General features: G+C 42.5%; 1 protein-coding gene across 9 annotated transcripts in view; it reads right to left on the minus strand.

Annotated features, from left to right (window-relative positions):
* The window catches only part of SAMD12 (sterile alpha motif domain containing 12), a 384154-nt gene that overhangs the window by 356431 nt on the left and 1034 nt on the right, over positions 1–26689 (minus strand). The gene's annotated exons all lie outside the window — the stretch shown is intronic.

Below are 26689 nucleotides of genomic sequence, written 5' to 3' on the forward strand. Positions count from 1 at the left end.
CCAAAACCCCCTAGAGGGTGGGGTCATAGAAAGCCACATAGGGAGCCCACAATTTCTGATCTGTCCACCATTATCAAGGCCACTTCCCCACCCTTGCAGCATCAGTTGAGCTGAGGTGAGGAGGCAGGACATCCACTTCCATCAGGCCATGAGACTGCCCCCTCCTTCCTGGGATAGTGTCAGAGGAAGCTTGGTGGAGAGACTCAGGACTCTTCACCATCACCCAGTGATAATGAGGAGGCCCCACCTCCCAGGTAATACCCGGCAAGAGCGATGTTAAAGCCAGCTAAAACAAGTTTTACATAAGATCAAGTCTCATAAAATGAAAATGTCCAAATTTTGATTAAAAAAGCACTCATAACCAAGAACCAAGAAGATCTCATACTAAATGAGAAAGACAATCAGCAAATGCCAACACCAAGATGACAGAAATCTCAGAACTATCTGACAAATATTTGAAAGCAGCCAAGATAAAAATCTTCAAAGAGTAATTACACCTGCCACAAATGAGAAACTAGAAAGCTTCACCCAAGAAACAAAGTTGCAGGAAACAGAAGACATAAAGAACTACCCAATGGAAATGTTATAACTAAAAAATGTAATAACCAAAAGGAAAAGCGCAACGGATGGGTTCAAGAGCCAAATGGAAAAGACAAAGATTTCACTGCAAAAAGTAGAAGGACCTTTCTTGCAAATGGAAATGTTCTAAATCTTGCTTTGGTTGTATAATATACAAGTATCAAAACTCAGAACTCAACACTAAGGTTATTTAATCTACAACAGTAAGCATCTATCTTAAGAATGTAACAAAACAATACAGACACTAGGTATGCTTTTAGATAGACTGGAGAAATGATTTTTGATTCATCTGTTTTGATCCATATCCCTCTCCCCCACCCAACACACAGCTACCCACTGATTCAAGTCCAAGTTCTACTTTCTTGCTATATTGATGAAGGACACATGACATCTTGCTATATTGATATAGGACACATGACATCTGCCAAATGTTCAATGAACATCAATCTCCATTTTTATCTTAGTGCCCTCCTCCATCACAACGGAGGGGTCTTTGGCATTAACATTTTTAACAATTGTTAAGTAAACAAAATGGTAGTAATGTAACATAGTACAGACTTGAAAAGTGACAATCCTGAATGAAAAGAACAAACTAAAGTGAAATGGGGGAGGGAGGCGTAGTCAGAAGGCAAAAAGAACAGCTTTTCAAATACACAAACAACTTCAGTGAGAGAGTTGAGGAATGAAGGGATATAGGTAAAAGCAAATACGTGCACCCTGTAACATACTTTGTACAGGTGAGCTGACAGCATTCTCTGTCAAACAGTACCACGGGGGGGGGGGGGGGGGGAGGAGGAAGTGACTGATGGTTTAGGAAGCCTTTACACATTACAATCTGGTATTCCAGGAAGGGAGGAGGAAGCGGTGGTACCAAATTAACATACGAGGGGACTCTTCCTCCCCTATTGCTAAGGTATTAGAAATTAGAAGGAGGGATGCTTTCACCTGCCCCTGGTCAGTCCATCCGTCGCCCTCAGCAACCGTCTCACCCCGCTGCCTCAACATGTGAGTGTGTGCTGTGGGGGCGGTCACTAAGCTCTGACCCCCGTGTCTGCATGAGCAAGTGGTCCCCCCACTCCCTGCCCCACCCACAACCCCTGTGGCCCAGGGAGGCGTGTGTAGGATGTGCTGCTGCTGCTCCCTCGCCAGCCAGGGCCTAGCCAGCCCCCTCTCCCTGCCAGGGCTGTGGGGACGGCTCCAGGGGCCTGGGGAAAATCACACTGCCAAAACTGAAGCTGCCTCCACCTCCGTCTGGGTGGCCAGGTGTCCTCCCACCTCTGCCTTCTTTGTCCCACTGGGCACAGCACCAGCGGACAGCCCTCGATGGACAGAGCTAGAGGCGGAGCGTGACTCATCCCACCCGGGCCTGGACTCACGTGCTGGCCCTTATGTATTGCCCCCATATGTGCTATACTCTGGGGCTGCCGGCCTGCCACCTCTGCCCCCAGGCTCAGTACCACCACCCTCAGGGGGCCCTCCCCAAACCCAGCCAGGACGCTGGGGGACCAAACACGCACAGTCAGAGCCCTCCCCGGTGTCTACTGGTGAGGCCCTGGCCTGGAACGCTCAGGAGCCTGAGCTGACCCTGAGTGGGGAGGGGCGCAGGGGAGGGCAAAAAAGAAAAAAAGAGGGGGGTGGAGAGGGAGGGAAAGACAGAGATGCTAAGCAACTTGGTTAAGACCACCATGAAAATGGAAAAGGAGACATGAAAACCAGGATTCGTACATCACACACAACACAGTTTCCCCTCTACACCTTAATTATTGCCTAGTTGGTAAAACCACGGGCTTTGGAGTTGAATAAAGCTGGCTCTTCCACTGTTGAGCTGTGTGGCCTCAGGCAAGTTACTCAGCTTTAGGTTAAGGTTAACTTACCTATGAAATTGGAATAATCGTAACGTCTTTAGAATTTAGCTTTAGAAGAAAAGTGCCCAGCGCCTGGCACCCAGTACGTGCCCCACAAATGGTAACTATTGCTTTATTACATCCTTTGCTCTTGCTAATGTCACCTTAATGATCCTGATTTCATCAGAAGTATCTTTACCCTTGGTATATATGTCTGAGTACATGCACACAGAACAGCTCCATTAATAAAAAAGGAAAAAAAAAGTGACTGGTCAGGGGTCAGGTCAGTGTAGGAGGACAAAAGGTCAGGTAATGATTTCAGAGAAGAAGAAGAGAAGCTTAAAATTCTCTGGGAAGAGTAATCCTGGCAACTAAAGAAAAAGGACTATTTCAGGAGAAACTAAACAGGTGTCAAATCACACCAACATGCAAAAGGCTCAACAGGTTCCGGTTGGACTTGATGGGCAGGATGAAGGATAGGACTTCCCCTTCCCCAAGGGGCTGGAGTGAGAGCACACGCGATCTTGCTTGCTCACACTTTCTATTCATGGTAACTTGCAGGAACACTCCAGGTAAACCAGCCCTGTTACTGTTTCACTGGATCTTCCTAAATGTACGTGCCTGTGTATACAGATACATGAGTCAAAGATCATAGTATCTGAAAGGAGAGCCATGATGGAGGAAATGGACAGATCTTAATTTATGGATTGACAATCAGCAACTTCAAGACTTGTGATGTGAAGATGGAAAGGAGCTCAAAGGTCAACAGAGCCATTGATACATATACAACTCGCTGAAGACTCAAAAAAATGCTCCTTTGAAATTTCTCAAGTATACAAAGAAAATGAATAAAACACCATGCAGCTTGACATCACAAATTAAAGCTCAATACTCCTTAGTCAATCTTTGAGGCCACACTGTCCAAAAAAGGAGCCCAGTAGTAGTATGTGGTTACATTTAAATACAATTACATTTAAATACAATTTTTAATTTAATTCCTCAGTTACATCACCCACATTTCAATTGCTCAATAGCCACATGTGGCTGTGACCACTATACTGGATGGTACAGATTACTGAACATTATTCATCATCACAAAGTTCTACTAGATAGTGCCAGTTTAAAAGATCAGGGTCTTCCCAATGTTAAAACCAATTTGTTCTGTTCTGTAAATGTTACGGGGGGGGGGGGGGGGGGGCAAGAAAAGAAACTGACTAAAATAATTGGACGTTTCTATAGTTTTAAGATTTTTTCAGTCATTTAAATAACCATATGTACATTTTAGGGATAAGACAAAAGAAGATATAATGCCATATTAGGGGTTTTATAAATTTTTTGCTCTTTGAGAATGAACAGCACTTAGAACCTGTCTATTGCTCTGACTTTTATAAAAGTATATCTGAAGTGTGTGTGTATAAAAGTGACTATTTGTTTAGTTATTTCAGACAGAGTCAGATCTTTATTCCCCAGCCTGGTTGCTTCTGTGTCACAGATCAGTGTTATTTTTGTCATTGTTATAAGCTTTTAGAGATCCAAGATTATCTTGGAGGGAGATAGAGATAAACTGGGAATCAGAGAAGTCAGCTCTGGCAAAGGTCACAGTCTACTAAAAGAGTGACTTGAAAACGTCTACCGAGAGAGGGCAGATACAGGATGAACATTTCACTGGTCCTCTGTGAGATGGAAAACAAAACAAAACCAGATAGCCTCAGGAGTTTTCCATTGGCCAGTTTTCAGCATAAAGCCCTGTCCTCTCATACCCTGCATTTTTGGGGGTCAAATGCTGATTTTTATAAAATTAGATTAGAGGTGGTGTTTCTTTTCACGTGAGTTTTAATGTTAGTAAAAAAGTTATATAAACTGTGAGTGTCCCCATTAAAAAAAAATTTTTACTTGTCTATAAAAGCTAAAGGTTTGAGTACTTTTATGCTATTGACCAAAAATAAGCAAGCCATAGTTACTTGCAGATGGCATGAGAGCAAGGGAAGCTGGGAATATGAGCTGCAGAGAAAGTAATGCTAAGAGGGTTCAAAAACTGAGAAAAGGATTACTTCCAAGAAAACAACAGAACAGGCAAGACTCCATAGAACTTGGTATTTCTGATAGGTTTTGAAGAAAAGGCCAGCTTTGCATCCAAAGATCAAGGAAGGTGTCCAAGCAAGAGGGACCAATTTTTTTTTTTAATGTTTTATTTATTTTTGAGACAGAGACAGAGCATGAGCAGGGGAGGGACAGAGAAAGAGGGAGACACAGATCCAAAGCAGGCTGCAGGCTCCAGGCTCTGAGCTGTCAGCACAGAGTCGGGCGTGGGGCTCGAACTCAGGAACCGTGAGATCATGATCTGAGCCAAAGTTGGACACTTAACCAACTGAGCCACCCAGGCACCCCAAGAGCGACCAATTTAAAAGAAGGTACAGATTAGGTAAGTTTGGAACATTTACAAGGAAAAGTAGGTCATTTGAAAAGAAATTATGGAGATGGGACAGGAAGATGATCAGGGAGCTTTTGAGTGCATGGGGTTTTGGTATTAGGATCAGAAGTCTGGGACTTTTGGGCGCCTGGGTGGCGCAGTCGGTTAAGCGTCCGACTTCAGCCAGGTCACGATCTCGCGGTCCGGGAGTTCGAGCCCCGCATCGGGCTCTGGGCTTATGGCTCAGAGCCTGGAGCCTGTTTCCGATTCTGTGTCTCCCTCTCTCTCTGCCCCTCCCCCATTCAAGCTCTGTCTCTCTCTGTCCCAAAAATAAATAAACGTTGAAAAAAAAAAAATTTAAAAAAAAAGAAGTCTGGGACTTTTCACTAAACAACTGGATGGTGAAGAAATGCTTTAAACACAGGGAAACAGCCAATGTTGTATTTTAGCTATATGGATGAATAAACATGTGACAATCTTCATCTGTTTGATGTGGGCACCCTTCAAGATGCAGTTCAGGTCTCGTTAAAACCTTCTCTTCATTCCAACACCTATCTGTATTCCTTAATCCTAACTCCCAAAGCATCTATCTACACTTCACATGGCAAGTCACTACTGCAAATTAGGCATCTAATAAATCGTATGGCTGTTAATTATCAACTTCATTACCTGTATCCTTTTAAAGACCAGATGCATAATAGGGGCTACATGAGGCCTGCTGGTACAAGCCAGCATATCCCACAGCCCTTATGTTCCCACTCATGAATCCTACAGTCGAACACTGGTGGGCGGGCACACATCCTGTGGACGTTTTAATCACATATATAAACATTGCCCTAAGAGACAACTAAAGAAACAAAACACAAGTAAATGGCAGAAAGCATGATTGTGTATTTAAGAAAGGATTTATATTCCCACTTAGCTTTGCAAATCAGATGATGCTTCTAAAATATTTTACCAGGTTCCTCATTGGTCTAGATCTTCTTGGCTGGTATACAAAAAACAAAAACAATTCTAAAGAACACACTCTGAAAGATTAGCAAGTCATTTTATGGTGGTGTAAATTATTTCTAAAGATGCTTCTACTCAGTTCTCAATATGATAGACATTAAAACATTGTAAACACCAACTGTCACAATCTAAACCTCTCCTTTAAGATTAGAGAGAAGGGGGAAAAGAATCAAGTACATAGAACTCAGATCAGGGAAAGTCTATCAATCCAACCACTTGCCCCCTTGGCTGCAAACAAAAGCCATGAGGAAGATGGCACCACTCTAAGCTCATGTTCTCACATTTTAGCTGAATCTTCAAGCTCTGCCTTATGTTCCATCTTCAACCCACACACTCCTCCCGTAAGGCAAGTCTTGCCCTACATAATAATCCTCTCCCCTGTTTATTACTCCCTTCTTTTTCCCTTCTCCAAAGTAAGACTATTAAAAGTACATTATTGTTCATACTTTAGGCAAAACTAAATGGGCACTATTCTAAGCGCCTTACATGCTATGGTAGATCAACTGATAAACACTTACTCCTCTTCTTTCAGAGCAAAGTGTGTATGCTTAGACAAGGACTTTGGCCTTGGCCGTGTGATTTAACTTGACCAATGGATAGAAGTGGACGAGATGTGAACAGTGGTTATGAAGTTTGATTTGGCCTCTTACACACTTGTGATAACTAGAAAAAAAAAAGCATGCCTTAGGGGCTACTGCCCCTTCAACCTGGACCCCAGAATGAGAATCACAGAGCAGAACTGACCCCAACCTAAAGTAAGGAACCAAGTCCAGCCTCTCTTGGCAGAGAGATGGAGAGAACTGGCGGGGGTAACAAGTACTAGACCTACAGGAGCCTGCAATTCATGACAGGATTTTGTTCTTTATCCTAAGGACAGTGGGGGACCTTTAGGATGCAGCTTCTAGAAGTCTTCTCCACTCCATCCAGATGCCGTCTGGGGTCCCTTTAGGCCCTTCAGACCCGCAGCGTACTATTATAGAAACATGTACTACAATACAATTATTGTTTATACATTTACCACGCCACCAATATGACTGCTTCTCCCACAGGGTTACTCTATTTCATGCTGAAGTCAAAATAACAATTGAAGTCTCATCATGTCCATGAGAATTCAGAGGAACAGATGTTTGAATTGATGGGTCCTATCCCTTCAAATACATGACCTAAACATTTCAGATATAGGAGAAGAGAAAGACATCCAAAGACAGGGGAGCAATCCACAACAGCTATGCCCGTCTCCGAGCAGATTCCTATTTCTTGCTCTGCAGGCAGAAGAACCCAATCAGGGGAGCAGCTGCTGAGAGAGGAGGTGGTTCCACCAGCTGATACTAAAATAAACCAGAGAATAGCAGGCATTTCATCAGCCATAAACCCTCTACTCCCATTTGCATGGCTGACTCCTGGTTGTGCAAGCCTCCGCTTAATTGTCTCAGTGAAGACATTCCTAACCACATTCTCTAAGTAGTTTCCCAGGCAAATCCCACCCCACCCCCCCCCATCATTGTTTTGGTTCTCTACATGGCACTTGGTACCGCCATGTAGAGATGGCTTATGTGTTTATTGCATCCAATAAAAGTTTTAAGTGGTAAGAGAAGGAGGCTTGCCTGTGCCATTCATTGTTTTAACCCCAGCACAGTGCCTGACACATGGGCAGCACTCAGTGAATACTTGTTAAATGAATGGGCTGAGGAGATGAAATGCCTTCTTTTATACACATCCTCCTCTTGGGTATTGGTTTTCCTCTGCAAGGCTGCTTCAGATGTTCCTGTTTAAGTGGGATCTTCAAAGTCCTATAAATGCATACAAAGTCTGACATACATTTGTGTGTCTGCCTTTTTCCAGGCAAAGGAACCCTAGCTATCAGAGAATCAAAGGATCCATCTCTCTTATAGACAGAATTGTGTCCTCCCTGCAATTCACTTGAAGTCTTAACCCCAATGTGACTACATTTTGAAGACAGGATATTTAAGGAGGTAATTAAGGTTAAATAGGCCATAAGAGTGGGCCCTAATCCAATAGGACTGGTGTCCTTATAAAAAGAGGAAGAGATATCAGAGGTGTATGCACACAAAAAAGGCTACTTGAAAACTTAGGAGAAAGGTCTCAAGAGAAAGCAAACCAGCCAACACCTTCATCTTGGGCTTCTAGCCTCCAGAAATTTGGGAAATTCTCTGCTGTTTACGTCACCCAGTCTGAGATTTTGTGATGGCAGTCTCAGGAATCTAATACAGTATCCCTGTAAATGTAAGAACCACGGATAAGAAACTACCATTTATTTGAGCACCTAAGTAGGTTGTATTCCTTATTCACACCAATACACAACAATCCTGCTGGGTAATTACAATCCACAGAATCAGGAAATGAAACCTGGACCTAAACCCAATCAATAGTTCAGTCTGTCTGCATATTAGAAACACCCTGATAACTTGTAAAATCCCTCAGACCTAGCCAACCAAAAAGAGAACCCAAGTTAATGTGTCCTCAAACAGCCCAGGCATCAGGTACTTCTAATGACTGGTTGGAATTCAGAACCAGTGAGTGAGGCAACCATAATCCCCCAACTTTGGGATTCTCTGATTGCTGGCCTCCCCAGGTCACTTGCTACTGCTTCTGACCATCACTGCAATCCTGCTCATGGTATGCTCAGTGAATCTTATTTTGTCCCAACCCACCTCCATTCATCCTGTTTCCACCACAGCCCAATATTTAATTGGGGATAGTTCCACTCTTCCCAGTCTTTATAGTTCATCTGGGATCTTACCCCAACTCCAGGGCTTGAATGCATGAACTGGTGCTAAGCCAATCAGCACATTCCATATCTCTGACCACATGACCTATGCTGTCCAATCAGACACCTCTGCACTGGTGTGGGAATTACAGGGAAGAGACTTGTTTTCTTTCCTACCAGATGTGTTCACAGGAGGAGACAGAAACTGCCACACAGTTCTGACCTCTCAAGACAAAAAGTCTCTGGGTGAATAGGGTCAACACGGAAGAGAAGGCAACAGAATGGAAAGGAAGTCCAGGTGAAACAACTAGAAATCTGGATTAAACTTTTCTCCAGGTCAGATCTATAGCCAGGCTTCTCAATTAGATGAGCTATACACAGCCTCTTCCTACTTAAAGCTAGTTGGGTTTTCCAGTCCCTACAGCTTATGTCATGTCAAACCACCCTGGTTTTGTTTTTTTTTTTTTTTTTTAATTTTTAAAAAAATATGTTGAGAGAGAGAGCAAGCGAGCAGGGGAAGGCAGAGAGAGGGAGACACAGAATCCAAAGCAGGCTCCAGACTCTGAGATGTCACCACAGAGCCCGACACTGGGCCGAACTCACAAACCGTGAGATCATGACCTGACCTGAAGTCGGATGCTTAACCGACTGAGTCACCCAGGTGCGCCAAACCACACCTGGTCTTTGGTGACTACAAGGGTCTTCAGATGTCAGTAAAGTGCTGTGGCTTTCTAACCTGGTGTGTTAGGTATTTTATCGTGAATTTCATCTTGAGATTAGAAGGCTGCCCAGGAAGGGTTTTAAGCAACTTCGTGTTAAGATTTTCTTTTTAAACATTACACTGTTTCCATACACAGCACCCTTGGGAGGCTCAGAACTGGAGTCAGAAAAACTCATTTTAGGAGCTCCCGGATTCACCTGGTGAGAAGAGATGAAGACCTAAGTTAGGGCAAAGGTAGTGAGGAGAGAAGGAGATTGGTATACAGATTTTTTTTTTTTTTTTTTTTTTTTAGTTTTTTAACATTCATTTATTTTTGAGAGAGACAGAATATGAGTGGGGGAGGAGCAGATAGAGAGAGAGGGAGACACAGAATCTGAAACAGGCTCCAGGTTCCGAGCTGTCAGCACAGAGCCTGACGTGGGGCTAGAACTCAGGATTGGCAAGATCATGACCTAGGCCTATATCGGATGCCCAACCGTCTGAGCCACCCAGGCACCCCTGCAAATTATTTCAGTCAAGGGTTGACCAATGTTTTCTATAAAGGGCCATATAGTAAATATTTAAATCCTTCCAACTACCCCATTCTGCCACTATAGTACAAAAGCAGCAATATGTAACACATCAACTAATGAGCATAACGGTGTTCCAATAAAACTTTAAGAAAACAGGTGGTTATCTGCTAACCCCAGACTTGGTAAAATGGGTCCAACTTGGTAATTGACTGGATGTGAGGGAAGAGGGAAATGAGTCAAGGTAGCTGCTAGATTTTTTGGATCTTTATGTTCTCCGTGTTTGGTATCAGAATCATAAATTGATTGAGTCACCGAATGTCAGAGGAGGATAGAAACTCATTAAAATTATATAGCTCAACAGCCTCGTTTTATTGGTGATAATATTGAGGGCAGCTTCCTCTGAGGTAGCAACTAGTTAGCAGGGCAAGCAGGACTAGAATTTAGCCCCGGTTTCAGTAGTGTATCTATCACACTACATTCCTCTCTTCTATGCCTCTAGATAAAGATGTCACTCTTTTTTGAGACCACTGTGTTGCATGTAATTATTGTATATTTAATAAATATTACTAGACATCTATAATGAGTCTCTCAGTGGTCCTAGGACAGTCTGTCCCTCAGGAGACTTGGTCTTATCTTTGTTATACATATTTTCCCCAAGCCATTTTTGTGCTTTTGATTTTTTTAGATTTGACATTTTTTTAAGTGGTTGTAAAACATACATCATACTTCTTCACTCTAAGGATTATTCACTCTCTAATCTGAACAATGTTTTATGTTAAAAGCACAGTGAATTTATTCAAGCCAAGAACTGAAGAACTGCTTATTCAGCCTCATGACAAGAAAAGAATAAATCCCAGACATGCATTATCTGAACATAACCACAGTCAATTCCAATTGAAGACCAAAATATCCTACTAAAAGGCAAGCAAAACGCTTTCTGACTGCTAGGCAAAACCAAAAACCATACAAAGAAAAAAGGTTAGGAAAAAAATATGCCAAATACTAGCAATACCTGTCTTTTAAGAGGTGGGTCCATGGATAATTTTTTTTTCTTTCTACTTACTTTCCAAAGAGTATATATAAGCATGTAATCATAATTATTTTAAAAGGTTAATTTAAAAAGTTGGGAAATGTTGCTATGTTGCATTTAAAAAAATTCTTGAATTTCTAATAATACTTTGCTCCAGGATATTAACAGACTATATTAAATTCTGTAAAAATTATTAAAACCTTTAGGTTTACAACAAAACTATGCTTTCAGGTCTAAATAGCTGATGTAACCTTTCTAACTGGATAAATTTTCTCTTCATGCCTAGTGAATGACTGTTTAAGTATTTCCAGACACCAAACCCTCTTCACTGTTGTCCTGTTTTCCAGTGTATCTTCCTTTTTTCTCATCCTTTGACAAACCCAACATGGTTGGTGAAGTATCATAAATTAAAATTTTTCCTGACCATTATCTTTAAGCAGGTTGCCTCACATTCTCAATAGGAGAGAATTCTTAGTGCTGTGGTCTCATTCCGCTTGCTTCTTTCATGGAATCTGGACCCCACTGTCCCTCCTTGAGAATGGGAGCCCAGATTTCAAAAATGGAGGACAAGTGGCCAGGCCAATGGAGGACAGCTGGCTCTTCTAAAAATGCTAGCTCAACATTGTCAAGCCCTTATCCCCATTCCCACTCCAATGATGAAATACCAGTGGGTAGATACAGAGGAAAAGAGAGGAGAAAAACCTAGTCAGGACAGAAAGAGGCAACTGTGGGTGGCCCTTGGGGACATCTCTCCACTCTAAGTTCAAAAAGACCTAGTCAGAAGAAGGGACCACATGGGAAAGTCTCTAGAAGCAGTCAGCAGAATGCATGCTTAAATCAAAATGCTATAACCTGAACACACAAGTACATGACAAGTTGCTAAGAGTCCAGCCAGCCCTTTCTCCCCTAACCCTTTTCAGACCAACACATGATTGGTGCCACCTCAATACTAACTCCTAATCCCAAGTATCAAGAAACACTCTTGCCCCAAGAAGTCCCATAAACAGGACACCGCTCTTGGGGTTGAATCTGTTTTGGTTTGCATGACCACTTTTGTCACATCTGAATGTATACACATGCACTACAGCGCTAGGGTGGGAGTTAGGAAACTTTCTCCATCCTATTACACGCTCTTATGAAGACGTGATGCACTGAGCAAAATAACACTTCACAATGATCTTCTGAGCATATACCACGTATCTTTTTTTGTAGTGAGGGAAATTTCTGGTTAAAACTATCATCCTCAGAAATGATAATTCCTATAAATTCTACATTTAGATTGCCAACTTTCTAGAAGTAATACAATTAAATATACCCAGACATTGAACCTTATCTGGAAATTAAGAAAATGAGTAGATAAGGCCATAGACTCTAGAATCATATTTGGGAGTCTGAATATTAGATCTTCTGAGCGATTAACCAGTCCAAGAAAAAATGATCTAAATATTCTGATGTAAGACAACCTCCTCCCTCATTCTAAAAATCCAGCCAATACATCTTATAATGAAAACCATGATTGACAGGCCCCATCCATCCACAATTAAAAAAATTAAGGTCACTCAAATATGAGCAGAGAGTCTAATATTTACAAACACTTGAATATCTAACAAGAACAGAGACCAGAATGAAGACCAAAAAAAAAACCAAAAAAAAAAAAAAAACCCAAAAAAACCCCACCTTGAAGGCATATGGAGAGCCAGGTAAACTTCAATCAAACAATAGAAATGTTAGCATTAATAACCTCAATGAAGTATGGCAAGATACTATATCCACAAAGATTAGATGCTATAAAAATTTCAGGCAAAACATGCTGTTGAAAAATTAAGAATGGTAGATGCTTGAAAGATAAAATTTATCAGAAAATACAACAAAAACAGATGAGAAATAGGAAACAGACTTAAACTAAAAACTAGTCCAACAATAAAAGAAAGGAATGGATGTGAGAAATATTTCACAGGGGGAAAGGAAGATAGGATTGGGGCTTGTTTCCTTATAGGGTGTGGCAGACCCTTAATTGCTCCCAACTCTCCACTGCCAATAAAATACCAGTCCAAACTCCTTAGCAGCTAGAGCCCTTCCCAGAATGCTAAGGCCTTCCTGCTCTGGGCTGATTTCCTTCCCTTTCCCCTTTGGAATCTGCCCAGCAGTCAGTTGTTTGTTGGCTCATGGTGCACCTTGAATCCCACCCCCATCTTTTTATTACACAAGGTAGGGGTTTTCTATGCCTCTGACTTTGACATTCACCATCAAGTCACAGGGACAGAACTGAGAGAGGATACTTTCTGGAACTTGGGCCTCATTAAATGTTGTATCTACAGAGAATGAAATTGTTCATTAGGCTTACCATACACAATGACCAAAAAAAACAAAGCAAAAACACAAACGCATTTATATTTTATCAACTAACCAACCACTGATATTTGCTAAAATGACAGGTTACACCAGCTATCGTGAGTTACTTATAGAAAGCCCAGAAGGAAATATGAACTTTCCCTGGGGTGATCTACTGGCTTTCTTAGTGGCAACAGAGTGGGCACTGAAGTCATCTGAACTTTGGTCTGAATTCTTACTCCATTATTTACCAGCTGGTGACCTTGAGGCAATTATTTAATCTCTCTGGGCCTCCATTTTTCATGTAGGAAATGAATATTAAGAACCATCGCATGGGATTGTTGTGAACAGGTAGGATATTCAAAATAAACAACCAGTATGGTCCAGACCACAACCCATCAGAAGTCATTGGCTATCAACAGCCAATATAGCTGTACCAAGGGAGACTGGCTGGAGAGCAGCCCCAGCTGCTACTATCAGTGAGTGCCTAGTAAACATTACCTATTGTTATTCCTAGTTTCTTATTTGTGGGGTTTTTTTCTGTCTGTGGTGACTATGAAAGATTTTCACACCTAGAAAAAAGTATTTAAATATTACTTTAATATAGCTATTTAGAAGATCTAGTTATGGCAAATCAACAAAATAATGGGAGGGGGGAAAAAAGGAATTTAGCTTCTCACTACCGGAGCCAAGGATTGGGTGCTTCCAGAGAACTACATGACCTCTGGCCTGACTCTGGCTGCCTCCATCCATAATTTCAGAGAATTCTGGATCCCTTCTAGAGCAGCCCATTTGCAAAGCCCTTCAAAGTAGGCCCTGTGCCATCCCTTCAATCATGGCAGCAGTAATAGAAGCCATCAAAGACTCAAGACCCCAAGTTCTTAATCTAAGCTCTGTCACTAATATGTTATGTGACCTTGGACAAGGGAACCTTCACATCCTTCTTTATGAAATGGGAACAAGAGCCCCTGTTCCAGCTGCCAATGGATCAGCTGCGGTTCAGATGAGAAACTGTACTTTGGAAAGCACGAAGTACTCTGTAAAGCCAAGGCGGTAGGATTTCAATGATGATGGCTTTGGGGTGAGCCCCAGCAAACACACAGGTGCCAAAAGCTACCAGCTATTGAGTTTCAATTAAGAAACTCTGGCCAGGCAAAGCAGGTCAGAGGGAGGCAGAGTTTCCTGGGGACTCTACAGAGGTACTTAGCAGGCAATAGACCAAGCATCAACCAGAAAATCACTACCATTACCATTAGAATCAGGGACAATGGCATCAGCACCCTGGAAACCTAAATCTTAAAGCTTTAAAAGCAGGAAGGGGGCAGGAGATAGAAGGAAATAGGGAACATGTTCTTATCTTGGCAAAATTATGAAATTGGCCAAGTTTATTTTCAGTACCTTTTTCGCTTTTCCTTTCTGACATTACCCCTATTAGTTTTCCTGAAACACCAAACCCAGCCTGTAGGGTCAGGGTGCCCTCATGGCACCAGCTGGCTGGCCGGCACTCACCAAGGCCTAACCTCTCTAGGAAATGACTTGCATTCTGAAAATGATACCCTCCTCCAACATCTGTGAATTCGAAATCCAAAATCCTATTCCACACCTGACCTACCTGGAGTCAATTATCACAAAATAAACTAATAAAATGTCAATGATCTATGTTATTAAAGGTCATCCTTTTGAGAGAGACTGCGCACGTGCAAGCCAAGGAGAGGGGCAGAGGGACAGAGAATTCCAAGCAGGCTCTGTGCCCAGCACAGAGCCCAATGTGGGGGTCAATCCCATGACATTTGGATGATGACCTGAACCGAAATCAAGAGTCAGTCAACCGACGAAGCCACTCAGGTACCCCCTTAAAGGTCATACTTTAAGACCCTCATTTTTAAAGAAAATTCTAAGGATGATAATGTTTTAATCCAGTATTCCCAGTGTTTCCTAACTAGGAAAATGGACAGACATCTTCTGTTTTTATCAAATTCTGGCTCGACCATTACCAGTTGAGTGACCATGCACAAGTTACTTAACTCTCTGTGCCCCTTTCGTTAATTATAAATAGGGATGATAATGGTACCTCCCACATAGGATTGATGGGAAGGTTAAGGAGTTAATATATAAGCAGGACAGTGCTGGTCACACGGTATAGGTATTAGTATTTCTTGAAGATTACATCTTAATTAATAACACTCCTTACCTGAACCACCCATCACCCACCACCCACCTCTTCCAGAAAAAAAAAAAAAAAACCTTCTACATCTAAACTCGTGATGGTCCTTGCTTTCTATCCATTTTCCCTTCCATCCTTTGCATCTTCAAAATCTCCCTATCCACTGGGATGGATGGACACACACACACACACCCCATCTACAAACTCTCTCAAATATTTCTAGCTTAAAGAAGAAAAAAAAAAAAAAGCTTCCTTCGAACTGGTTTCCCATCTAGGTAAAGGCCTTCATCTTCCTTCCCACATCTTCTCAATGGTGAAAACAGTGCAACTCTTTAAACCTGGATCACGCTCTTGCTATAACAACTTCTCCCTTCGTTCCACTTCAATACATGTGTATCAAGGGTAGTGTCATCATCCATTTAATCTTCGAATTATTTTAATATGGATTTGCTTCTCATTTCATCAGAGTATCTTTTACTACTTGCCAAACTCATGGACTCTCCCCAGCTAATACCTTGCTGGTGGTCTTTGACCATCAGGTGATGCTGACATGCTCCATTCCAAAATGGCTCACTGCTACCATGGCTGCTTCTTCCTGCCTCCTTCCGCTTCCTCATCCTACCCCTTCAGCACTTCCCTCGCCTGGCAGACACACTCTTCCCACACACGGAGATCATCATCTCTCGCCCATCTATCCTCTTGCTGTAGACATAGAAGGAGAGCAGAAGGACATCACACGAACCCGTGGGAGAAAGGGCATTTGAGGTGGGAGAAGAGCACAAAGACGGGGGCGGGGGGGGGGGGGACCTCAAGGTGCGCCACGAGCCAGCAAACAACTGAGTGCTGGGCCCCACTGACTATCAGGGCAGACTCCGAAGGGGAAAGGGAGGGAAATCAGCCCAGAGCAGGAAGGCCTTAGCATTCTGGGAAGGGCTCTGGCTGCTAAGGAGTTTGGACTGGTATTTTATTGGCAGTGGAGAGTTGGGAGCAATTAAGGGTCTGCCACACCCTACAAGGAAACAAGCCCCAATCCTATCTTCCTTTCCCCCTGTGAAATATTTCTCACATCCATTCCTTTCTTTTCTCTTAATACTTCAGCTTGCTTGGTTTTTCAGTTTCTCCAGGTTAGGACCAAGCTTTCTGCAGCAGTTAATTCACTTTTTTTTTTTTTTTAATGTTTATTTTGAGAGAGCCTGCAAGCAAGTGGAGGAGTGGAAGAAAGGGGGAAAGAGAGAACACCAAGCAGGCCCCATGCTGTCAGCATAGAGTGGAACTTGGGGCTCAAACTCACAAACCACGCAATCATGACCTGAGCTGAAATCAAGAGTCAGATGCTTAACTGACTGAGCCACCCAGGTGCCCCTTCACTCTTTAAAATAGAAAAAGACTTCTCCTGGGGAGTCCAGGGCAATGGGTGGGTCATTGCCGTGGGCAGGGTAGCTCCTGATTGAGAGAGCAGAGCCCCCACACAGATTACCCTGCCTACATGTTCTGCTCATGTCTGAACCTTTTTTTTTTTTTTTTTTTTTTTAAACTGGGATACATTTACAACACAATTCTTGAACCTCTGACCTGACAATAAGCCCCGGGATGGGAAGGTCCACAGCCTTAGATTCTGGTATATTGCCCAGTGCCATTCACAGTGCTGAGCCTATCACAGATACACAGATTTACACTAATTTGTGCTGGGCATGCAAGTGAACTTGCAAGGCAGCATGGGAAAACAGCAACAGCAGCAACAAATGCCTGAAGACCTGGGGCTCCCTAAAAGGAAAGAAGCAATACTCTACAAATCAAAATCAAGACAAACACCTTATTACAGATCTGATCCAAAAACCTTAAAGAGTTTTTTCTATTGTAGAGCCCAAATAAGCAATGTTGTATTTTAATGTAAAATTTTTTTCTTAAATTACCAACATTTCCATGAGAGAGCTATTAAACTAGAACCCACCTCCTGAACTGGTACAAAACCAGAAAAGGAACATAGTACAGTAAGGACGCTGGAATATGGCAAATTTGGCAACAAAGACTGGTTCCACCACAAATGAGCTGTGTGGGCTTGGGGAGATCTCACATCTTCTCTGGACCTAAATTCCCTCAACTATTGGAAGGGGAAACCACCTATCCCACTGCATTATGAAAACTAATGTTTAGAACGGACACCAAGAACCTGGCTGAAAGTAGGCACAAAATAACATTAGTTCTCTTGTTTTCTCAATAAATAATTGTATGCCTTCATTGGGTCAGACACAGTTGTAGGCACTGGAGATGTATCAGAAGAAAACGTCAAATGCATGTTCTCATAAGGCTCTTATGACTCATCCCTAGCCTCTCTAAGAACAGAATGTAAACCCCAGTTTTTTCCTCCCCAGTGAAAAATACACATTATGTCCATCTACAAATTGTGCATACAGTTGTAAAGGGGTTAAGGATCTCCTCTCAGGACCTGAGATTAAGAATCCTGCCCCTATACCAGTGTCTTCCAAATTTGCTTATTAAGAATGACTCAGGGAACATGTTATAGTCAGGGCCCCACTTCTGATTTACCAAAACAACAATACACCCAAAGGAGGGGATTAGGAATGTGGGTGTCATTAAGTGTCCCAGGAGAATCTCATCATCAAGGAAAGACTTAGAGTTCAGTCTCCAGCACACCTGCTTTTCCTAGACTTACCCAACCTATTAGGAACCTATTACTTCCTATTAGCAAGTGCTTAAGATTTGTGAGTAGAAAATGAAGAATATTCCAATTCTAGGCTACAGAGGTAAATGCTGTACCCCCACAAACTTCCTAGATGACTCCAATACAAAATATCAATCCCAGTTTATCCACGCAGAAGTATTTATTAAAGGACCACCATGTAAAAAAAGTGTTTTTTGTTTTTTGGTTTTTTTTACAGAAAAAAAAAATCAAAACAGAGAAAGCAAGAGCTCAGGCATCACAAGGCCCTGATACACATCTACTGATTGAGCCAAGGCCAGGAGCTGGCACGCCCCAGCTCCACTTCTTGGTGACTGGTTGAACTCTCCTATACCTGAATATACATCACTGGTCATCAAGGGGGCAATCGCAGCCTCGAGACAAAAGTGCAAAGTACATCTACCGAAGTCTGGTTAACAACATATCCACCTCCATGTAATGCACAGGTACATTCTTAAAATTTTTTAAAAAGAAACCCTGAGCAAACATCTTACAACCTCACACAACAGTTAAGGCAACCATGCATCTAGGAATTCTGTAGCAATCCCAGATTCAAGTATTCTATGCCACAGTCACACAGACAGTGGAAAATCCTGGAAGCCCTAGTGTGTTACTGTCCAAATTATACCTCCAAGACGATTGTTTGCACTTGGAAACAACTCTGCCCTTGGGCCCTATATCCAGACTGCAGCTGAGTAAAATGTGCTCCTAGCAAGAGAAAGCACTGCTCCCTCTCTATAAATGAACAGCTCACTGAAGAGCCAATTCGGGATCGGAATGGCCGAAAGCCACAAACAAGCCCCTGGCCCAGGCATCCTCACAATTTAAGTCACACTAGAAACGGCTTTTTCTTAGGCCTCACAAAACAGGTCAGGACTCCCCTTGGCAAATAAGGCCAACTCCTTTCAAGGACAAGGAAGTTTGTTCCCCACTCCAGTTAAGCTCTTCTGTGGCCTCCCACATGGTCTTCCCTTTTCTGTCCACAGGCTCTTGCCTATCTTTCTCCAAGGTAAGCCTTTCCTAATCTGGGCCGCTTTCCTTATTTGACAACAATGACTCAGTATCCAGAGCTTGATACAAGTCCCTTTATAGAAAGTAACACAAGAATTTGTTAACAGCTTTCTTTTGGATGCAAAACCAGTGGCATTTTTAGGCTATCTTCATCCTCGGGATCTGGACTAACCTGGAAACCAAGGGTGTATATTTGCCATAGCCATATGGCACACTCTTGTATAATGCGGCCCCAAGAGCCCACCTCTGGAAAGTTACTTCCTCCTAATTCCATCCAAATGCCTACATTCTACCCATTAAAATTATTATCTTATTTCTGTGAGACCCTCATTATCAGAAGATTTGTTAATAGAGAAAATCCAGGGGTGCCAGGGTGGCTCAGTTGATAGAGCTTCTGAAACTTAGTTTCTGCTCAGATCCCTATCTCCAGGTTCCTGGGATTGAGCCCCACATCAGGCTGTGCACTGGCAGAGTGGAGCCTGCCTAGGGCGCTCTCTCGTGCTCTTTCTCACTCATGTGCTCTGCCTCTCACTCTCTCAAAACAAATAAAAATCAAAACTTAAAAGAAAATCCAAATTGAGGAAAATTTGGCACAGTACTATGTGTGGGGCATAGTAACTCTAAAGAACGGTTTGACAGTTTCTTATAAAATTAAAACACATTTACTAGAGGACTCAAAAACCTCACTCCTACTTATTTATACAAGAGGAACTTCTGTTCACACAAAAAACTTATAGGCAACTATTTATAGTGGTTATTCACATCTACCAAAAACTGAAAACAACCCATGTACTTCAATTGGTGAATGGATAAATAGTGGTATGTCCACTCAGTGGACTACTACTCAGCAATAAAAAGGACTGAATGGATACATGTAACAACATGGGTGAATCTCAAGTGCATTACACTAAATGAAAGCAGCCAGACTCAAATGGCAACAGAATGTGTCATTTACAGGACATTCTAAAAAAGACCAGAGTGTGAGAGCAGAATTCAGAGCAGTGGTTGTCAGGGGCTATGGGTGAAAGGTAATTACAAAGAGGCAAAAGAAAACTTTTGGGGGTGTAAGAACTGAACTTGATTGCGTGGTGGTAAGACTGAATATGTTTGTCAAAACTCTAAGAGGCACAAAAGATACATTTTATGATATATAAAGGATACCTAAATTTTAAATTTAACATACTAACACAAAGAGAACACTGAAACAGTTTAAATGATACTTTATCTGAGACGGAGAAACTAAGAACTTGTATTTAACCAAATTTAGATAATTGTAAATATGTGTTAATTCTTAGACCAAAATAATCCATTTTTTGTTATGTAACTTCTGTAAGATTTAGATCAGCAGGACAAAACCTTTCTCATTTCACATTTGACTCTTAAACAATCTATTTACATAGATCTTTCTCCCCCAAAATATATTGGGCAACAATTTGACAAAGACTTTATAATCCTTAGATGATCCTAATATGTTTCTTTGGTGACTATCAAATCACCATCTTAGGTTGATTATTGTCCTCTTATCAGTTATCTGGCCTAACTTAGCCAGATCTTCTCTGGGTCACAGCTGTATGATAACATCCGTTGTCCAATGTCAATTTCATAGAGTGCTTGAAATTTTTCTTCTTTTGCAAGATCTGAAATTTGTCTTTGCAATCAATTTATGTATTGTATGGCTGAGTTATTATCAGACCATTAGAGAGCCCAGCCAATGAAACAGTGTGTATTAAGTGGCAAGTAAATTTTGGGTGGGGAAATATCATTAAGTGATGAGACTTAAGTGAATATACACCTGTTATGAAAACTTTTACTTCCCTCTGTTGCCTCATAACTGCAGGGAATCAGATAATCAAATAATACATTTAAAAGATGACTCGTATTTTACCAATCACATTTGGTTGGTTTTATCCCAACTCTGAGAACCTACATTCCTTCACTGAGCACCTATTACATATGACAGTATATTACAAGGCCATAAAGATGGGTTAGATGCTTTCTTAAGTGTGGCAGGAAGGAGACATCATTGCCATCATGTTGTCTAACATTTACTGTTTATTGAGCAATGACCAGAATGGGTCCTAAGAGCTTTACTGATACTAACTTAAGTTTCTCAACATACCTATGAGGTCATTACTATTAATACTCTCATTTGCTAAACAAGGAGTCTCAGAACTATTCAGTAAATTGCCCAGGTGCACACAGCAAGTCTTCGGCAGAGTTGGGGTTCACACCCCATCTAGCTGCGGAGCTTGTACGTTTAAAGACAGCAATAGCCCTCACAGTCTGGGGCCATTCTGCCCCCAGCTCTCCAGGTTAGCTGGATCTCTGAGATTTCACACCCCATGATTAGTCTATACACATCTGTCAAATCACTGAAGACTTGGGATTTCCTGGACAGAATACCATATAAGCATAGCAACAAGGGCAGCCAAGGAGCAAAGGAACTGAACTTGGCAGCTGGCTCCTCCCAGCCTCAGTGCCCTTGGAAAAAGTCTGAAGGCAATGAGGCAGCTGCCCCTGGCACCCAACAGCTGCCACCCCTTCATGCTCTTCACTCGGGGAGGCAAGCTGTGCAAGCAGCTTCTTGCACCCACACTTTAGACAAACCAGACTAAATATAGCCAATGCTGCTCTCATGAGCCAGCTCAGAGCTGGGAGCACGGCTACATTCCACTTCAGCAAATTGGGGAGAAATCAGCTCGATTTACAAGAGAGCAGCTTTCCTCGCTTGCTCCTGTGGTTTCAAAAGGACCATACCCAAGATCCGACTGGGCTGTGGGGAGTGCTGAAGGTTTGGCCAAGCAGCTAATAGAGCCCACAGGAAAAGTAATAACCAGATAGGACTCAGGAGCATCCTCATTCACTTTCCTGTCCATGAAGGGCTAAACAAGCACAACACCAGGACCTTGGGGGGGGGGGGGGGGGGATCCATTAGGTGGAACATACTCTACATACACCCCTGTTTTATGCCTTTCCCCCCATTCCCCAGCCATCAATATCTTGATCCAAAGCTCGCTTGATGCTACTCCTCTGGCAAGGCTATCCCATCCAGTTCAGAACTAGATGCTCCATTTGTTCTCAGACCTCCCACATCACGTTGTTTGTGCTTTTACTTATTAGCACTTCTATCATTCCACCTCATCTGCTTCTTGTCTCCCTTCAGCAAAGGGATGATGGGGGCGGGTACAGAACAGGCTAAGCTCCCTTCTTTATTGACTCCTCCCCCCCACATTTAGTCAAGTTCCCTGCACACAGAAAATGCAAAACCTCTACAATGCCAAGGAGTTTGCAATTCCCTACCTTTCTCCTAGTTAAAGGCACAACACGTGACACTCCCTAGAGTTCAAGCACCAGCTTCAGACCCCGGGCTGCCCCTCCAGTAGGTCACCACAGCATCTACCGTGACTCAGCGTAACAGAACACGGCAACAACGTTCTACACGATCTCCCCCCTATGAACACCAGCCCTCGTTTCTTCTGGCTCCGGAGTACAGCAAGACAGGAGAAGGAAAGGGCCAGGCCAGGCCAGGCAAGAATAGGATAACTGACACCCTGTCTGAACTGGCTGAGAGGTCCCAAAGAAGTGACAGGAGTGGCAGGAACCAGCCTCGGCAAGCACAGTGGCAGGGTTTGAGGCCCCACTTCTCACACTCTAGACAAGAATTTTTGATGACGAGCTTCGATTCACCACTCCCAGGTCTTAAAAAAAAAAAAAAAGTGATTAATACAAGCTGCTGGTACAGTAAAGTCCAATCTTCTGGGCCAGAGAACAAAATAAATTTAGAAGGAAAAAAAAAAAGGAAAAGGAAAAAAAAAAAGCCCTTGGGGATAAGTGAAATGGAAGAGAATCAGGCAGTTAGTTGAACAATAACATCACCATGCACAGGGAAGAGCTGCTTATGGAAACCGGTCTAAATGCTCCTACCGCTTCTACAGTCCTACTCTGTAGGTGATCACAGAGGGGAGTTCTCCTCTGTGATCTAAGGAGCTACTGGGGCGATCAGAAGCATCCATAACCCTACCCACTAATTTGTTGTCTTCCCTCATTCAACAAAATTCACCAAGGGTCTACCATGGCCCAGGCTGAAGACAGGCCCACCTGCAGACAGCACGAGCACCACCAAGTACAAGAGGTGATTACAATGTTCTCAAGAAGAAAATGCACTTAGAAAAATGTCGGGGGGGTTAGAATGGAGGGCCATCTTCCTCCTTGTTCCAGGTTTCATAAGAGGGGAAACCCACGCGGACACTTCTGGTCTCTCTCCACTCTCACAGGTTCTTTTCAGAAAGGAGACAACTATAGACACACGTCTATGAAAGGGAACAAAGCATATGTGGCTCTGTTCTCTCTCCTTCCCTTTGAGTCCCACCTGTCTGCTGCAGGAGCCCATGTTCTCCTGGCTCTTCAGGCTGTTACAGGGGCAGGTACCTCCATGAGGGGCAAGTTCCCTGCTTGGGTGCAAGATCAGCAAGTCTGCTTTATCATCCAACCCAAAGCCAAACAAACCAGCCCGAGGAGTCCTGTAATAAAGACATTTTTATCTCCCGTCGGGAGTCTGTGACCTGGTTCTGAATTCAAACAGGATAGCAGGGTAGAGAGCCATCACTTACAACAGCTTCTCTTTGCTAGGAGTGTTTGACTATCTCCTTTGCCCTCTCCTCCAGCTGCTGTCATGTATCCTTACAATACCTTGGTCATGGGCAGGTTTGTTTTGTTTTGTTTTGTTTTTTGTTTTTACTCTTTTGCAGGAGAGAAACTACAGAACCTGAACCTTGAATGACTTAGAGGTCATTTGATAGCCAGTTTGTTCATTTAGGATGGGAAATTCAGATTCCTTAATACAGATGTCATTTAGAGCATATAACTTTCCATTTGAAATCTTTAGGGAGGTGAAGTGCTGAATACTGGAAGTCATTTTTCTGCCACATAAGAGAGACAAGTCTATTACATCTGGAATAGAAACACTACAATGTTTATCTACTCACTTTTTTAAATGCAGTTCTAAGGATGAAGCAAGCAGGAAAGGAAATGAGAACAAAGAGTAGGAATACCCTTCGCTTGCTTCGGGGCATTTCTACTCCATTCATGAACAATTCCTGCAGTCCTCTGAGTGCCAGGCACCAACCTTGGACTACAGAGATGAATAAAACACTGTCCCTGATGAGTCCACTTTTTCTGTTCCCTCTATAATAACGTAATCTATTTCTGTTAAAAACATCACCTCACGGACACAATCATCTATACAGTCTGTCCATGGAGAATGGATTACTTTGTGGTTTCTGCGTGCTACCTCCTCCCTGGTGGCCCTAGTTTTTCCAGCTATTTGGCGTAATTTACTACAATTTTTTTTTTTCAAAAAAGACAATGGATGTAAATATAATCCCAACCTGAATGCAGACCATGCATTCTATGGCTGGAAGGTACAACTCTAAGCTGCCCAATTGCCCATAAATGCAAGGCATGGGTCGCAACCAGGCTAGGGAATAGAAACAGGATGTCGTAATGAAATTCAGAGAAGAAAACGCAACCCAGGGTGGCCATAAAACATAGGGCACCTCTTTATCATCTTAAACTCAAGGCTACAGGTTCAACAAAATGAATCAGCTCCCTATTTGTTCTTAACACTTTTAATACTTCTAACACTTTATATTTAACACAAGGTCAAGCTTACTTAACCAAACAGGTTACACATGATAAAATAAAACACCTTCTAATTTGCTAATTAGACTTGTGTGAATAAGTGAAAATTCAGAACACAAAACATGCCAAATAGTAAGCCTTTTTTTTTTTTTTTTAAAGGATGGGAATACAAAAACATTTACTAAGGATCTATGTTCTAAGTACCCTCCTATAAGGCCTCTCCTTTATTAAATCCTCTCAACTTTCCTAGGAAGTAAACAGTAGTGTGTCCTTTTTCCCAGATTCAGAAACTAAGGTTCAGATGTTAAGTAACACATATTGTATTTCCTATTCCAGTTCCTCTGGCAAAATTCCTTCTCCCAATCAATGTTTCTCAATGAACTTAGGGACATGGGTTGTTACCTAGTTTGGGGTCGTGAACTTTGCATGGGATGGCCATGCACTGAGGGACATACAGCATCCTATGGACAAAAAATAGGAACAACAGTCCCAATATATCCCAGCCATGAGCTAGGAAGTTCAAGACTCCCTGGATGAGTACTGCTCTATCAGATTCTTTGAGTATCAGGACTAAAAACTGAGGAGAGGGGAACTTCCTTTAAGAGTCTCTCCTACCTTCAAATCTCTCAGAAAGTCCTTGATTTTATGACACTTGGGCTAAGAAAGCCCCATGCACACTTATGGAGTCAGTTACAAAAGTGGCCATGAGTTTATTTCCCATACATTCCATAAGCATTTCTGAGTACCTACTAAGTAAGGGTCTGGTACTGTGCTACTGGCTGGGAATATAAGGTCCCAAGCCCCAAGGGGTTAGTCTTATACTCCAGTGAGAGATTAAGTTTGGAGATGTTAAAATAGGTGTAACCACAGGTACTAGGGAAGCTCAGTGCAGAAGCCCCTCCCATAGACTAGGGCAGAGAGCTGGAAGGCAGGGCTGAGTCAGGTTTGCAGAGGAAGTGAAGTTTTCCCTGAGCCTTTAAAGATCAGGTGAGAGCAGCCAGGAAGAGCCCTGTCTAGGCTGAGCAAACAGCCTTCGCAAAAACTGAGCTAGGAATCCTATTTGCAGCCAAACTTTAAACTACTTCCTTCATTCCTCAAGTGGAGACCTCATTGTGATTCAAACTCAGGATCTCCTGTTTACTAGACAAGCACTTGAACCAATAAATCTCTACAAAATAAAATAAGCCTCTGCAGTCCACGTGTACTTCATTCCAAAGCCCTTGTTTTTGCAAGGTCTGCCTTTGCTGGTATAATAACCCATCAGACAAGAAATATGACTAATTTTATACTTCTTACAGCAAGCAGGACATTCTTTTCAAATGCACTGTGGACTGGCAACCATGGGAGTGTCCCTCACTTGGGAACACAGAAGAGTGAAGAGAAAAAGAGGATAATCAAGGTCAGCTGAAGGGTGAGGCAGAAGGGGTGCCAGCAGGTCAACTTACCCTTGACCTGAAGCTCAAGATGATCCTTATCCTCTGTTAGCTTTTTTCACTCACCATCAACTGTACCAATGCATGAAGCCTGATTCTCACATTATTATATGTGCACAGGAAGCTTATTTTGGCTATTTTTTCAAAACCAGGTATGCTATATATGTAATATAGAAACTATATATGTGAGTATATTAATAAATAGGTAACTAAAAGTAGCCAACTGGGAAACTCTGAACCTCAGCCCAAAGGCAATAGTTTTTTGAGTTAACGTACTGAGCACAGAAACTGGGTTGTTGCCACTTCAGGTGGTTAAATAATTATGAGAGCAGGAGTCAGAGTAGTTCAATTGTTCTCTCCTGGGGCAGGAAGGGGTGAGGGAAGCAAGCCCTTGTGGCTCCCTCTTGCCTCCAGCCTACAAGGAACGGGCTCATTTCCCCTTGGCAAGGAGCCAGATGCGGTAGGCGGGCATGCCCTCATTTTCCTGCCCCAGTTCCCCTCTTACCCGAGGCACACTCAGGAACCATAACTCTGCAGGTAACTTCGGTCCCATAATTATTGCATTTTTATCATT

This window comes from Prionailurus viverrinus, chromosome F2, assembly GCF_022837055.1.
Source record: "Prionailurus viverrinus isolate Anna chromosome F2, UM_Priviv_1.0, whole genome shotgun sequence".
In the NCBI taxonomy this organism is placed as follows: domain Eukaryota; kingdom Metazoa; phylum Chordata; class Mammalia; order Carnivora; family Felidae; genus Prionailurus; species Prionailurus viverrinus.